The 16,484-nt window shown below is 45.5% G+C and overlaps 7 non-coding genes across 7 annotated transcripts; 2 read left to right on the top strand and 5 right to left on the bottom strand.

Moving 5' to 3' along the window:
• Window positions 1-199: 199 nt before the first annotated feature.
• On the top strand, window positions 200-271 carry trnaq-cug (transfer RNA glutamine (anticodon CUG)). Its single transcript has one exon. It is a non-coding gene; the product is annotated as a tRNA-Gln (tRNA).
• A 209-nt stretch (window positions 272-480) lies between these two features.
• Window positions 481-563, top strand: trnal-cag (transfer RNA leucine (anticodon CAG)). Its single transcript has one exon. It is a non-coding gene; the product is annotated as a tRNA-Leu (tRNA).
• A 435-nt stretch (window positions 564-998) lies between these two features.
• Window positions 999-1,069, bottom strand: trnag-gcc (transfer RNA glycine (anticodon GCC)). Its single transcript has one exon. It is a non-coding gene; the product is annotated as a tRNA-Gly (tRNA).
• Window positions 1,070-2,847: 1,778 nt separating this feature from the next.
• On the bottom strand, window positions 2,848-2,919 carry trnah-gug (transfer RNA histidin (anticodon GUG)). Its single transcript has one exon. It is a non-coding gene; the product is annotated as a tRNA-His (tRNA).
• A 5,030-nt stretch (window positions 2,920-7,949) lies between these two features.
• Window positions 7,950-8,022, bottom strand: trnar-acg (transfer RNA arginine (anticodon ACG)). The gene has a single exon. It is a non-coding gene; the product is annotated as a tRNA-Arg (tRNA).
• A 1,243-nt stretch (window positions 8,023-9,265) lies between these two features.
• Window positions 9,266-9,337, bottom strand: trnah-gug (transfer RNA histidin (anticodon GUG)). The gene has a single exon. It is a non-coding gene; the product is annotated as a tRNA-His (tRNA).
• Window positions 9,338-15,489: 6,152 nt separating this feature from the next.
• trnar-acg (transfer RNA arginine (anticodon ACG)) lies at window positions 15,490-15,562 on the bottom strand. The gene has a single exon. It is a non-coding gene; the product is annotated as a tRNA-Arg (tRNA).
• Between the last annotated feature and the right edge of the window lie 922 nt (window positions 15,563-16,484).

The following is a 16,484-nucleotide window of genomic DNA, read 5'->3' as shown; positions in this document are numbered from 1 at the left end:
CTTGCAAGCTCCGAGGTACGCCTCCCAGGCATTTAAACGTGGATGTGATACCAAAGCCAGAGACGGGGTGGAGAAATCAGGCAGGCAGAGACAGTGGAAGGAAGGGCAGGCGCACTTTTGTCCGTCCCGTGTGCAAATACAAACCTTTACATCCGGTTGGACCACGCGGTCGATCAGCAGACGAAAGCTTCGGCCCAGCGGTTCCATGGTGTAATGGTTAGCACTCTGGACTCTGAATCCAGCGATCCGAGTTCAAATCTCGGTGGGACCTGACTGTTTGGAAGCCGCCCGTTACGAAGGCCGCCTCTTCTCTGCCGTCGCAATTCAGCCCTCTTCGCCAATACCTGGGAATTACCTGTCGACACCCCCCTGCTTTTCTTCATGTTAAATGTAAGTTTAACATTGCCTTGTGACTGACTTTGCAGGTGATGTCATTCCCTGCTTTGGCTCAAACGTGACGGGCTCAGAGCCATTTTCTCAGTCAGGATGGCCGAGCGGTCTAAGGTGCTGCGTTCAGGTCGCAGTCTCCCCTGGAGGCGTGGGTTCGAATCCCACTTCTGACAGCCTGTGCTTTTCCCACATCTTGATCCCTGTGAGGTGATGTGCTGTGCAATTTCCAGGTGTTTGCAGCGGCCAGGAATCGAACCCAAGAACCACTAAGGTGCTGCGTTCAGGTCGCAGTCTACCCTGGAGGAGTGGGTTCGAATCCCACTTCTGACGGCCTGTGCTTTTCCCACATCTTGATCCCTGTGAGGTGCTGTGCTTTTGGTGTGCGTGAGTGACGGTACACGTTGTTGAGGTTTTAGGCAACCAGAAGCAAGGAAAAAGACTATCATTTTGCTGCTCTTTGTTGCATCGGTGCATCACCACCGTGTCGTTGTCAATAAACGGCCAAACGCCCGAAAAAGATATTGTGCGATCGACCACTAGGATGATATGGTAATGTGGAGTGGGTTGAGCTGTTGGGGATTCAAACCCAGGCAAAGGAAAAGGCTCTTTGCATTGGCAGGGAATCGAACCCGGGCCTCCCGCGTGGCAGGCGAGAATTCTACCACTGAACCACCAATGCTTACGTGGCCCCCATTCCTACCACTTTGCCGCCACGGCCCACAGACACCCCATGAACCGGCTTTTACGGGCTCATGTTCCTTTCTTCCAAACAGATACCACTCACCTGGGAAAGGATGTTACTTTTCTTTCTTCCAGGATGTCGTGAAGGCTACGAGGTACGCGCCCCAGCCAGGCATTTAAACATGGATGTCATACCAAAGCAAACAAATCTCCTGCCTGCCAAAGCAGCGCACTGTCCTGACGAACTGTCAAGGACCTTCCATTAACTGGCCACAACCACTTGAATAGCAAAACCGACTCAGAGGAATAATAGGAAATCAAGACGGTCCGACGACGGTCGTTTACACGTGGTCTCAGGTGATTCCAACAACTCTTAACGCCTGTCCAAGCTACAATCAGGAGTGCAAACAATGTGACCAGTTAAAGGGTTGACTGAGCTAGCCAGTAGTCAAACCTAGAATTTTCACATAGGCTATGTAGCTATGTCGTTTACACGTGGTCTCAGGTGATTCCAACAACTCTTAACGCCTGTCCAAGCTACAATCAGGAGTGCAAACAAACCCGCAGAGAACGGTGGGCTTTTTCACGACCCCACGCTTGGATAACCAGGAACAGGGTGACTGAGAATCTCTCAGAGCCATTTACCAGCTCCTGACTTCTGTTTTAACTCCAGTCATATCCTAAATATTAAGTTCATGTGACTTTGTTGACTTCCTGTGGCCACAACTATGCCAGTTAGTTTTGGCTAGGTGTTTTGATTTACATCGCGAAGGGTTTGAGATTTCTATTTGATGAAGTTATTGACAGACATGTGACCAGTTAAAGGGTTGACTGAGCTAGCCAGTAGTCAAACCTAGAATTTTCACATAGGCTATGTAGCTATGTCGTTTACACGTGGTCTCAGGTGATTCCAACAACTCTTAACGCCTGTCCAAGCTACAATCAGGAGTGCAAACAAACCCGCAGAGAACGGTGGGCTTTTTCACGACCCCACGCTTGGATAACCAGGAACAGGGTGACTGAGAATCTCTCAGAGCCAGCCATTAGGGACACAGTGCAAACCGCGCTAGACAAAAGCTATACACTGCCCCGTGTGAGGCTCAAACTCACAACCTTCAGATTATGAGACTGACGCGCTGCCTACTGCTAGCCCTCAGTGGACCAGGTTGTTGGATCACCTGAGTTGTCACAGCATAGAGGGTCAACAGTTGTATATTATGCAGTAATGTCGAAGACGGCAGGAAGTAAAACATCCAGCCTGTGGAAAGTTGCCGTGACCCGGATTCGAACCGGGGTTGCTGCGGCCACAACACAGAGTACTAAGCACTATACGATCACGGCGACTAGGTTTGTCAACTGTTTGAAGACCCAGCATATTTACCAGCTCCTGACTTCTGTTTTGTCTCCATGGGCGGTCCTCAGTGTTTCACAAAGTCAAGTAATAACCTACAAATCATGTTAATGTTACTTTGGTGGCTTCTTGTGACCACAACTATGCCACCATTTGCTTTGCTTTCTTATTTTGATTTACATCGTAAAGGGTTTGAGATTTCTATTTGATTAAGTTATGGACAGACATTAAAGGGTTGACCGAGCTAGCCAGGAGTCGAAGCTAGAATCTTCTGATCCGTAGTCAGACGCATTATCCATTGCTCCACTAGCCCTCAGTGGCCCAGGTTGTTGGATCAACTGAGTTGTCACAGGATAGAGGGTCAACAGTTGTACACAGTGACATACAGGACGGTAGGACGTAAAAACAACCAGTCTGTACAAAGTTGCCGTGACCCGGATTTGAACCGGGGTTGCTGCGGCCACAACGCAGAGTACTAACCACTATACGATCACGGCGACTAGGTTTATCAACTGTTTGAAGACCCAGCATATTTACCAGCTCCTGACTTCTGTTTTAACTCCAGTCATATCCTAAATATTAAGTTCATGTGACTTTGTTGACTTCCTGTGGCCACAACTATGCCAGTTAGTTTTGGCTAGGTGTTTTGATTTACATCGCGAAGGGTTTGAGATTTCTATTTGATGAAGTTATTGACAGACATGTGACCAGTTAAAGGGTTGACTGAGCTAGCCAGTAGTCAAACCTAGAATTTTCACATAGGCTATGTAGCTATGTGGCCTTCCCTGGGCATGAAGATAATCAGATGCACACATAGTGAATCAGCAAAGATCAAACCCTAAATCCAAATATGAAAGTTGTATATTTTCTTTTTGTGATTCTATTTTTATTGATTTTCAGCAGAAAAAAGACATATGTAAGCCTACCTACATACCATACCACATGTCAAAAGAAAGCCAAAACAGAACATCCACAAAAGAAAAAACAACAACATCATTGGATCAAGATGCTCCTCTATAAGGCCCCATATTTTCCTATATAACTCTTCTTTATCCAGTCAGTGGCCTGAAACAAAGCCTTTCCAATGTCCCAACACTATCCTGCATCCAGTAATAAGTGCTGTTCTGCACCATACAATCTGGTAGACATTTAGCCCACTTTCACTCAACAGCCCTCCTACTAGAAAAAGCAGCAATTCTTGTACCTGTGCAGAGGGCATTGCAGAATTAAAGGGATAGCTCAACATTTTGGCAAATTGGCCCATTGCCATAATCGCTATGGTACATTACCTTTAATTGTCGGTGTAGCTATTTTTAGAACAGCGGAGCAGAGCCGTGAGCTGCTCAGAGCTACACGACGGAGGCTAATGGGATTTTCTTGGTTTCCCTCCCAACAACTCCAAAACGCACTGGTGGACAAGTTGTGACCTGCACATTCACCACACTATGAGATAATAACGGAACGTTACGAAACGGAGCCGTTTTCGAGGTAGCCTAAATACAGACTGCTTGCTGAAAAACTGTCCCTGAAGGCAATGCACATCAGCAGTTTTGCATTAATTTACCTCTAAAACAACTTTGTTTCATAACGTTCTTATCTCATAGCGTGGTGAATGTGCAGGTCACAACTTGTCCACCAGAGCATTTTGGAGTTGTTGGATTGTGTATTTGATGAGTTTATGCGGGAAACCAAGAAATTCCATGAGCCTCTCTGAGCAGCCTGCCGCTCCACTCCGCCATTATAAAAATAGCTACACCGACAAATAAAGGTAACGAACCTACTGCTATGACTATAGCGATTATGGCTATGGGCCTATTTGCCAAAATGTTGAACTATCCCTTTAATAAAGGAGATAATCTTATAGACTATAGTAAATCTAAATAAATAAATCTAAATTTACATGAAATGTTTTAATGAAGGCCCCCCATCTTACTCCCATAGCTGGCCATGCACCCAGCCAGCAAGCTGACACAGAGTTGTAAGATGAGGTGAGATTCCACAAATTTGTATCCACTCATTTACATATTAATGTTGCATTGTTAAGAGGGTTAGGGTTAGTAAATTTCCTGTCAGAGACTGTACACGCCATAAACAAACAGCTCTAGGCTACAGCTGACATATGCTCTCTTATGGATGCATGTGCTTATTGTCTATGAATGTGTGTACAGTAGTAGCATATGCTTAGTACCTGTATAATGTATAGGCCATGTATGTGCAAGTGAAATATTCAGTTTTGGTCTTGAGGGTATAGGAGTGGCTGCAGTATTGACCAAACCATGATCATGACTGTCAGTGTGTGTGTCCCTGTTGTGATTTTCCATCATTGACAGGACATTTAAGCAGCTCTTCACAAAACAGTTGAGAAAAATATTTACTTATTTTCTAAGAAATAAAATCCTCTTAATTTTCCCCCCCATAAATCATTTTCCATTTCCATGTTGTTTATCCACACTGCACATTGTTTATAATACATTGGGCCTATAACCTACTCAATGCTATTTCATCTATCTAGTATCTAGGATCAGATTTTACACTAACTGCTATGTTGAGATTATGAACTACCTACAGCCATGAACGGTCTTTCTGTTGGATGTTTGTGTGGGTATTCCACACTATGACCACTAGGTGTCACAATCTCACATGAAGTGTCTATGAAGTTGTTTACTAAGAGAACACACTGACTCTGACTCTCCTCCGGTAGCCTACCACCACACAGTTGTTTTTTCCAGGGAGTAGCCAGTAACAGTATAGAGGAAGTGTCCACAGATGCAGGTCTGAGCCGACTGCGGCTCACTGGATGCATTATGAGAACACTGAGTTCTAATACCACCTATTTAAGAAGAATATACATTTTTATATTACACCCATGGCTGTGTCGTATGCAATCAAAGCATATTGGCGCGTATCACAGAATGTGAGTGGTCCATAAAGACAGGCAGGCCCATACACTCTGCAGGTGTGCAACTGGCTTCTCCCTCCACGCCCTGTTTACTGTTCATGTGATTTCTGAAACACAAGTAGCCTACGAAAAGTTAATGCGTTTGTTTCCTTGTTCACTTTTTATTGCTGTTATTCAAATAATTCTCGCAAACACTGGACGGGTCTAGGATCAGAGATTGGGCTGTAGAGCTGTTGGTTGCCACTGCTCTGGTGTGGGCCTGAGTGGCCTCTGTAAATTTAGTTTAATTCAGTTCAGTTCAACCTTTATTTAGACAAATAGGCTATATTGCAGGTAGTCAGACGCGTTATCCATTGCGCCACTAGCCCTCAGTGGACCAGGTTATTGGATCACCTGAGTTGTCACAGGATAGAGGCAGTGTTGCCAACTCCTCAGTAAGCAAAGTCGCTATTGGCTGTTGTAAAAGTCGCTAAAAGTCGCTAAATGACGTCATTATCTCAGCGGGGGGGGGGGGGGTTGCCGGCGGCAGCGGCCAGCGGCGCTCTTTATGTCTGTGGCGTGGAGCAGTGCGTCTCTGAATGCAGCGGAGGCAGCTCCGTGACACTACTGTGTGTAGGCTGAATACCTGTGAGTGCCCGCGGCAGCGCCGCTGCTCGTTGAAAACAGCTGTGATAACGTGATTTCAGGTCCAGAAACGTTTGTAATATCACGGGAAAAAGTCGCTAGATTTGTCGCTAGTCGCTTTTGACAAAAAAAGTCACCAAGAGGGGTTGGAAAGTCGCCAGATTTAGCGACAAAGTCGCCAAGTTGGCAACACTGGATAGAGGGTCAACAGTTGTATATTATGCAGTGATGTCGAGGACGGTAGAAAGTAAAACAACCAGTCTGTGGAAAATTTCCGTGACCCAGATTCGAACCGGGGTTGCTGCGGCCATAACGCAGAGTACTAACCACTATCCAATCACGGCGACGGTTCATCAACTGTTTGAAGACCCAGCATATTTACCAGCTCCTGACTTCTGTTTTAACTACAGTCATATCCTAAATTTTAAGTTAATGTGACTTTGTTGGCTTCCTGTGGCCACAACTATGCCACTATTTGCTTTGCTTGCTTATTTTGATGTACATCGCGAAGGGTTTGAGATTTCTATTTGATTAAGTTATGGACAGACATGTGACCAGTTAAAGGGTTGACCAAGCTAGTCAGGAGTTGAACCTAGATTCTTCTGAGCCGTAATCAGACGCGTTATCCATTGCGCCACTAGCCCTCAGTGGACCAGGTTGTTGGATCACCTGAGTTGTCACAGAATAGAGGGTCAACAGTTGTATATTATGCAGTGACGTATAGGACGGTAGGAAGTAAAACAACCAGTCTGTGCAGAGTTGCCATGACCCGGATTCGAACCGGGGTTGCTGCGGCCACAATGCAGAGTACTAACCACTATACCAGGGGTCATCAACTATATTTGTCGAAGGGCCAGAATCTCAGACACCTTGGGGGCCGGACATTCAAATAGGCCGAGATTGAAATTAAATTCACCTTTTTGCCTAATAATTTAGTTGTTTATATTTTATTTTACCTGTAAGCTCATCATTTTCATTTATATACATCTTTGGTGTTTGGTATGATATAAAATGAAAAATCTTGACAGCTGGACTTTCAGATCCTCCCACATGCTGGAGCTTTACACTGCTGACTTGCCCTGTGATTTTCAGCCTAAATATGAAAGGAGGCTGACAATCGGTTCTGATTGATACAAGTCAGTAGTCCTGAAATGCTTGTTTCTCTTCTGTAATACACATTCTACATCTGGGAGGCGACGTTTTTCCACACACAGGCAGAGCTCAGTGGGAAACAGTAGGAGAGACACAGGCGGAAGGGGAACCGGGACACAAAGCAGGTCCGTGCAGCTGTGCGCCGCGGACGTACAGAAAAAAAAACAACCAAGTGGCATCAAACACGCGCCGCTACCGCATCGTTTTTGTTTTGAGAGGGTGCATGGCGCGCATATACACTGAATGGGTTTGAGTGCGCAAAAGACGCTACATCTGAACGGCCCGTGCACACCCGGCTGGTTTAACCAAGGCTGCGGCCAAACTCACCCAGGCAGCTGGCCTCTGCAGACAGACAGGGAAAACCCTGCAGTCCAAGCTCCCTAAACTTTCATGCACGGTGCTTTGGGTACTGCGGCGTTTCCTAATCCCAGTGAAGGGGCTCACAGGCACACACAAACACGTTGAGCGTATCTCCGTTTCCCAGCGCATTGACTTACAGGCGCACAGAGCCCGAGAAATATAATACTTGTAAACTTTTAGAACTCAGTCGCGGGCCGGATTGGAAGGTTCGGCGGGCCGGATTCGGCCCGCGGGCCGCCAGTTGATGATCACTGCACTATACGATCACGGCAACTATGGTTATCGATTGTTTGAAGACCCAGTATATTTACCAGCTCCTGACTTCTGTTTTAACTGCAGTCATATCCTAAATATTAAGTTCATGTGACTTTGTTGGCTTCCTGTGGCCACAACTATACCACTTGGTTAGGTGTTTTGATTTACATAGTGAAGGGGTCGAGATTTCTAATTGGTTAAATTATTGACTGACATGTGACCAGTTAAAGGGCTGGCCGAGCTAGCCAGGAGTCGAACCTAGAATCTTCTGATCCGTAGTCAGACGCGTTATCCATTGCGCCACTAGCCCTCAGTGGACCAGGTTGTTGGATCACCTGAGTTGTCACAGGATAGAGGGTCAACAGTTGTATAGTATACAGTGAAGTACAGGGCGGTAGGAAGTAAAACAACCAGTCTGTGCAGAGTTGCCGTGACCCGGATTCGAACTGGGGTTGCTGCGGCCACAACTCAGAGTACTAACCACTATACGATCACGGCAACTAGGTTTATCAACTGTTTGAAGACCCAGCATATTTACCAGCTCCTGACTTCTGTTTTGTCTCCATGGGCGGTCCTCAGTGTTTCACAAACTCCAGTCATATCCTAAATATTAAAGGTGTACAGAAATGGCCGTTCATCCTGTTTGTCGCGCCGAGTTGTCACGAGCTGCAACACGAGTTTACCCGAGTCAGGAAAACAAATTTGATTATTGTGTGGGCGGGATATTCAAAGCTTGGGGTGAGACCGAGCTCAGTGTGTGTGTGCGTGTCCCAGACGTTTGAATGACGGTTGACATGGGCGGTCCTCAGTGTTTCACAAACTCCAGTCATATCCTAAATATTAAAGGTGTACAGAAATGGCCGTTCATCCTGTTTGTCGCGCCGAGTTGTCACGAGCTGCAACACGAGTTTACCCGAGTCAGGAAAACGAATTTGATTATTGTGTGGGCGGGATATTCAAAGCTTGGGGTGAGACCGAGCTCAGTGTGTGTGTGCGTGTCCCAGACGTTTGAATGACGGTTGACGGATCCAATATCAATGGCTGATGAATCGTGTACAGGCTGACGTATTGCGCCTGCATTATCCAATGCAAAAAAAATACCACACTTTCATCCCGGATTTACTCAAACATAGAATTTGGCACAAAGTTTGGCCTACATCGTCTGATAGGTGAGTTATCACACTAATGTTAGGACCCACAGTGGGCTCAAATTCAATTTTCTTTTCTGTATAGCTTTAAGTTCATGTGACTTTGTTGGCTTCCTGTGGCCACAACTATACCACTTAGTTTTGGCTAGGTGTTTTGATTTACATAGCGAAGGGGTAGAGATTTCTTATTGGTTAAGTTATGGACAGACATGTGACCAGTTAAAGGGTTTACCAAGCTAGCCAGGAGTCGAACCTAGAATCTTACGCGTTATCCATGCGCCACTAGCCCTCAGTGGACCAGGTTGCTGGATCACCTGAGTTGTCACAGGATAGAGGGTCAACAGTTGTATATTATACAGTGATGTTGAGGACGGTAGGAAGTAAAACAACCAGTATGTGCAGAGTTGCCGTGACCCGGATTCGAACCGGGGTTGCTGCGGCCACAACACAGAGTACTAACCACTATACGATCACGGCAACTAGTTTTATCAACTGTTTGAAGACCCAGCATCTATCCATCCATCTATCTATCTATCTATCTATCTATCTATCTATCTATCTATCTATCTATCTATCTATCTATCTATCTATCTATCTATCTATCTATCTATCTATCTATCTATCTATCTATCTATCTATCTATCTATCTATCTATCTAGGCAGATTTGACACTAACTGCTATGTTGAGATTATGAACTACCTACAGCCATGAACGGTCTTTCTGTTGGATGTTTGTGTGGGTATTCCACACTATGACCACTAGGTGTCAAAATCTCACATGAAGTGTCTATGAAGTTGTTTGCTAAGAGAGTACACTGACAGACTCTCCTCTGGTAGCCTACCACCACACAGCTGGTTTTTCGCGACTTCTGATCCAAATAACGGCTGTTTAGAAGTTCGCTCTGATGTTTTTCGGTGAGAGTGAAACTCCACCTGTGGAGCAACGACCGCGACATCACAGAGGCAGCCAGCCGGTCTGCTGATGTGCTCGGCCGGCCAGAACTACGTTGACACCGCGGCGGACAAAACGTTCGTTAATTAAAGGGATAGTTCACCCTAGAATGATATTTCGCTCATTATCTACTCACCCTCATGTTGACTAAGGGCTGGAAGAAGTTTCAGATTCCTCCGTGGCTTCTCTGAGTTACAGGGGGTCTCGGCATAGCAGTGCATGTCCATATAACGGTTGCAAAGGGACACCGGAGCTCTTCGTAAAAAAACACACACAAAAAAACATCCAAATACCTCCATGATGCTCGTATGTAATGTCCGTCTTGTGCTGAAGCCCCAAATTGCGTAATTGTCCCGAAAAAAATTAAATAAGTCTATATTTTAAGCTTGTTTGTAGCGGAAGCTTCTCGAAGCTCCTCTTCCTGGTCCGTCCAAATCTCGCGTGATTTGCGCCGGCGTCAGCATGCGTCAGTGCGGTTACTGCGAATCACGCGAGATTTGGACGGACCAGGAAGAGGAGCTTCGAGAAGCTTCCGCTACAAACAAGCTTAAAATATAGACTTATTTAATTTTTTTCGGGACAATTACGCAATTTGGGGCTTCAGCACAAGACGGACATTACATACGAGCATCATGGAGGTATTTGGATGTTTTTTTGTGTGTGTTTTTTTACGAAGAGCTCCGGTGTCCCTTTGCAACCGTTATATGGACATGCACTGCTATGCCGAGACCCCCTGTAACTCAGAGAAGCCACGGAGGAATCTGAAACTTCTTCCAGCCCTTAGTCAACATGAGGGTGAGTAGATAATGAGCGAAATATCATTCTAGGGTGAACTATCCCTTTAACTTACCCGCAGGCTTTTAGAGGTTTACCATCGGCTGGTTAACTTCTTTTTAGGATATAAATGCTGGTCTCATTGATGAAATCTAACAATTGTGGCAGTTTGTTTGAATGAAAAGTGAAGCTTCCTGTGTGTACTGGACAGAGGAGTAGCGCTGCCTGGGGGCTCTGTGTGTACATAAATCGCCACATTTACATCAATAAATACATGTTTTACAATGAACAGATCAGCCTGCATTACATTTTATTTATTTATATATCCACCTTTTTCTGAACGTCAAAAACGTAAGCCGGTTTTGCTCCTCCGGTGGAATTTTATATTTACGTTTCCATGGTTTCAGTAGTCGCGGTAAATGCATGGAATTTTTTTTTTTTCAATGACAATCTGTAAAACAAGATCGCGTGTTTTTCTCGCGAGAGCAAAATTGGGTACACAAATGTGGATAAATAAAAGTGAATGTTGCATATTATTTCTCAAAAATTTGCATTTAACAGCGGCCCCCAACCTTTTTATCTCCGCGGACCGGTCACCGGTGGGGAGCGGCGGCGGCGGCGGCGGCCGTTCTCTTCGGGGGGGGGGTTAGCGTACGTTCTCCTGTTTACATTACATGTAGGCCTACTGTATTAACAGGACTACACGTTCACATAGCCTAGTTTTCTCTTACGTTTACGTTCTTTGTTACAACTCACCATAATATAGTAACACAATAATAATATCAGTCATCTGGGGGTGATGCTCCGTCTGTCATCTCGGTTCCTGTCTACTCTGTCATCTCGTTTTGCTGCTGAAGCTGCAGAAAACTCCGTTTCACAAACATAATATGTTTGTAATGGAAGCAGGTTTTCAGTGCTTTTGTGGTGATCTCAGGATATTCTGCAGAACGCAGGGAGAGAAGTTTTCTGTGAAGTGATGAAGCGGCAGAGAGCCGGCCGGGTCCCACACACACATTGCGGAGCTTGGAGCATGTGAATCACCTGCAATGAACCCGTCATTTAAAAACAGGACTCGTGCTTTTTCTTTTAGAACAGCTTTCTTCTTGTTGGCAGGCGTCGGGTCTTCTGTCGTCTCATTATTGAGTTTTTCCCGGCCCGGCGATGTGTGTTTTTCACTCTTTTACGTTTGTGCCTGCCTGTCAATTGCGCAGCACCGGGAAGATGCACAAACGGAAGTGGCAACATTTTCAAAATAAAACGACCGGAAGTGTAAAATAGACGAAACAAACGATTTCATTTTTTTTCCCTTCATTTTCATTTCATCTTTCTGCGGCCCGGTACCAAATGATCCACGGACCGGTACCGGTCCGCGGCCCGGTGGTTGGGGACCACTGCATTTAAGACCCTTTCAACACCTAAAACCAGTATGAATACCAGGTGATGGATCCTTTAAGACAGGCAGGCCCATACACTCTGCAGGTGTGCAACTGGCTTCTCCCTCCACGCCCGGTTTACTGTTCATGTGATTTCTGAAACACAGGTAGCCTACGAAAAGTTAATGCGTTTGTTTCCTTGTTCACTTTTTATTGCTGTTATTCAAATAATTTTCGCAAAGAGTGGAGGTCTAGGATCAGAGATTGGGCTGTAGAGCTGTTGGTTGAAACTTCTCTGTTGTGGGCCTGAGTGGCCTCTGTAAATTTAGTTTAATTCAGTTCAGTTCAACCTTTATGTAGACAAATAGGCTATATTGCAGGTAGTCAGACGCATTATCCATTGCGCCACTAGCCCTCAGTGGACCAGGTTGCTGGATCACCTGAGTTGTCACAGAATAGAGGGTCAACAGTTGTATATTATACGGTTACATGCTGCCATTCCGACATGCTGCCACTCCGACATACCGCCATTCCGCCATTCTACTATTCAGACATGTCACCATTCAGACATACCACCATTCCGACATGTAAACGTCCTGCCATTCAGACAGTTTCGTCCCGCCATTCCGACAAGGCTTTAATTTCCATAAGTAAATGTGCGTTACTCCGAGCGGTGGTTAGGGTGTGTGTATGTATGTGTGTGTGTGTGTGTGTGGGTTTGTTTCCGTTTTTTTTTCTTCATGTTTTAAGACATGTGTACAGATGTGATACAGTCAGTGGAAGCTTAATAAATAAACAAACACAAAGTCTCGCCATTTACAATCACACACTCGATGTCAGTTTGTAACAATTTCCCTTACAATAAGGATATAAGGGGAACTGGCACAACGCAGTCCTGCTGCAGGCGGACCTATAGGCTCGCGCTACTGGTGTGTCCAGGGAAGCAATAAACAAAGTCGCTCTCTGTATTTCACTGAACTCAAAACGCACCTATCACAGGCGGCATATAATAAACAATTACACACAGATCAACAGAACCTGAAAGCCCCCCCCCTGCACTGTCACTGTCCGTGTGTGTGTGTTGGCACGTGGTGAGGGTGAGTGAGAGAGTTTGTTTGTCCTACTGTCCACACGGGAGAGACGCCGAGGTGACCACGCCAGTCCTCTCCCTCGTCCCGCTTGTCTGAAAACGGGCCGTGAGGTGTCCAAACGGGCCTTTATAATCCACAGGGTAATCCACCAGGAAAAGTAATCCACTATGCCGCTTTGGAATTGCCGCCACGCCAGCCGTCCAAACGCCGACTGTGTCTCTCACTCTCCTCCCCTCTCACCACGTCACTTTCCCATTTAAACCCTCGGTCCCACTAATGCACTTTTACGCATTACGCACACAATTTACAGCAAAAAAGAAACATTCATTCATTCATTAAAGGTCCGCACGTCCCCGTGCGCAAACCACAAGGATAATTGATCATTTCCCTGGCCTAATACACAATGAAAAAAACCTGGGGAGTAAACCTGCAAATCAACTACCCCAGCTGGCCAGGCAAAACCCAGTGGATCACTACAAGTTGTTGCAACTTTGGGGAATTTACTCCTGGTAAAAAGGCTTACAAACATGGACCAGGACGGCTCCATAATACGCACAAAAATCCAAAGGAAACGAAAGGTAACTTTTAAAAAAATAGCAACAGCATATAGTAGTCAAAATATGTGTTTTACGCATCTGCCTGTTCAGCTCCGCTTACATGTAAAATGACATTTTGGTTGCGTACTCTCTCTCTCTCTCTCTCTCTCTCTCTCTGGCGGTGACACGCTGTCATTCATTTCAGCAGCGGACAGCGCGCTTGGTCATATTTCAGCAATACAAAATATCAGCAGTTCACTCTTCACTGATAAATCCATGGCACTGTCCTTAGTTATGAGGCAAAAAGAGAACTCAACACCGTCTTCTCCCGAAGTTGAAAAATATATTTATTTTTTTAATTCAAAAGACAACGTTTCGAGCGACTGGCTCTGCGTCGTATTTGACTCGTACAGCAATAATATAATGATAATGGTAATAATAACAATAATAATAAGTAATACATTTCACATGTAAGGGGAGCTGAACATGTAGTTTTCATTCACAAACCAATGTGGGTGAGCTCCAAGACGCGTGTGCCAGACGCACAGAGGCATGCGTAAAACACCGACCTGTTTAGTTAATCTTTTAGTTAATTTTCGTTTCTTTTGGATTTTTGTGCGTATTTTGGAGCCGTTTTGGTACATGTTTGTAAGCCCCCCTAGCCTGGCTCTCGCCAGACCCTTGTAGTTCCGCAAAGCTACGCCAGAGGCGCTACGCTCAGCTTCGCACAAGGGTCTGGACTCGAGGCCAATGCAAACTTCTTCCCCGGAGCAAAAAATAATGAACCAATCAGGATCGCCGGGCGGGACTTTCTGAGGTGTGACGTAGCGCTGAAGCGACTGTTTGAGTCAAACAACAATGGCGGCTCGCAGTGAGTGGCTGAAGTAGCACGTCATTCAAGATAACGGACAAGTGGTTTATCCAATCACATACAAGATTTTTTTACAAGGCCCCGCCTTCTGAAATGAATCGCCTATGGAGCAGTCCCAGACCCTTGTGCGGAGCTCAGCGTAGCTTTGCGGAACTACAAGGGTCTGGCGAGAGTCAGGCTAAAGCCCCCCCCCCCCCCCCCCCCCCCCCCCCGAATTATATTTTCTAAAGTGCAACAAGTGGGTTCGGAGTGTGTGATTGAAAGCACGGTCTGCTTCCCGTTCAAGCCTATCTCCTCCTTCGTTGGTTTACGAGGTTGTGCAGTCCCTCTGCTTAAAATCTGAGGCTTTGAAATCGTCTGCCGTTTGAATTATCTGACTAATCTGTGTGCTTTGATGAGATGCACTGGACAAACGTGGGCAAACTGCTATTTTGCGCCGGCATATCATTAGTGCAAAATCGTGTTAGGCCTATTTATTTATTTATTCTTTTTTTTTTTTTGCGGTGGGGTGGGGTAGGCTTTTAAAAGATTTGTCGGAATGGCAACACGTTTAAAAAAGAAAAAGATACCGCCATTCCGACCTTAGGAGAAGAAAATTGTCGGAATGATGGGATGTTTATTAAAGGGTAAAGTGTTGCCATTCCGACAATTAGGGCCCAATGTCGGAATGGCGGCATGTCGGAATGGCGGTTGCCCCCCATATTATACAGTGACGTACAGGACGGTAGGAAATAAAACAACCAGTCTGTGCAAAGTTGCCGTGACCCGGATTCAAACCGGGGTTGCTGTGGCCACAACGCAGAGTACTAACCACTATCCGATCACGGCGACTATGGTTATCGACTGTTTGAAGACCCAGCATATTTACCAGCTCCTGACTTCTGTTCTAACTCCAGTCATATCCTAAATATTAAGTTCATGTGACTTTGTTGGCTTCCTGTGGCCACAACTATACCACTTGGTTAGGTGTTTTGATTTACATCGCACAGGGGTCAAGATTTCTAATTGGTTAGTACCAGTTAAAGGGTTGACCGAGCTAGCCAGGAGTCGAACCTAGAATCTTCTGATCCGTAGTCAGACGCGTTATCCATTGCGCCACTAGCCCTCAGTGAACCAGATTGTTGGGTCACCTGATCTGTCACAGGATAGAGGGTCAACATTTGTATATTATACAGTGACGTACAGGACGGTAGGAAGTAAAACAACTAGTCTATGGACAGACATGTGACCACTATAGATGTTAGATTCAGTATTTTGGGGTCTTCATCCCTCCTTTTCTTCCTCGTCCTCCCTGTCTCCTTTCCTTACTTTGTTCCTCTTTTCCTTTTGTCCACCATCCCTCCTTCCTTCTGTCCCTCCTTCATTCCTCTCAACTTCTCCCTCTCTCCTTTCCTTCCTCCATTGCCTGTCCCCCCATTCCTCCTTCATATCTCCCTCCTCCTCCCGGCCTCTACATACAGCAATTCACACTATGGCTTCTTACAGTTGTTTGCAAATAATCTGTTTCTGAATCATGTAAAGTTAAAAATTCACCTGAAGGTCATAAATCCTCATCATCTTGCCGAGTCCTTCCGCTATCTTGCCAGTCTAGCCTTCTCTCTGAACAAGGTGATGAGTGTGCGTGTCTACAGCTCCTTGTAGAATTGATTGCGCAGGTTAACATTGTTGATTCGGTGGACCTCTGCAAACACCTGTACATGGACAGAATTGCACAGAAATGTACAAAGATGAATTAGTTACAGAATTGTAAATGTATTTTAGTAGCTACGTTTTAAATTGGCAGAATTCATAACTCACCTATTGGCACCTGTCTGATGGCACTCGTTGTAGTCCAATATCTGTACACAACATGAGCACAAATATGATTATTAATGTTCAAAAACATTTTTAAAATACTGTAATACAGTGGTTCCCAAAGTGTGGTACGCGCACCCCTAGGGGTACGTAAAAGGGTTACATGCTGCCATTCCGACATATCGCCATTCCGACATTCTACTATTCAGACATGTCACCATTCAGACATACCA

This window comes from Trachurus japonicus, chromosome 16 (assembly GCF_045865225.1).
Source record: "Trachurus japonicus isolate A0001 chromosome 16, Traja_1.0".
Taxonomy (NCBI): domain Eukaryota; kingdom Metazoa; phylum Chordata; class Actinopteri; order Carangiformes; family Carangidae; genus Trachurus; species Trachurus japonicus.
The sequence above is the reverse complement of the archived record's forward strand: the minus strand, read 5'-3'. Positions and strand labels throughout refer to the sequence as shown.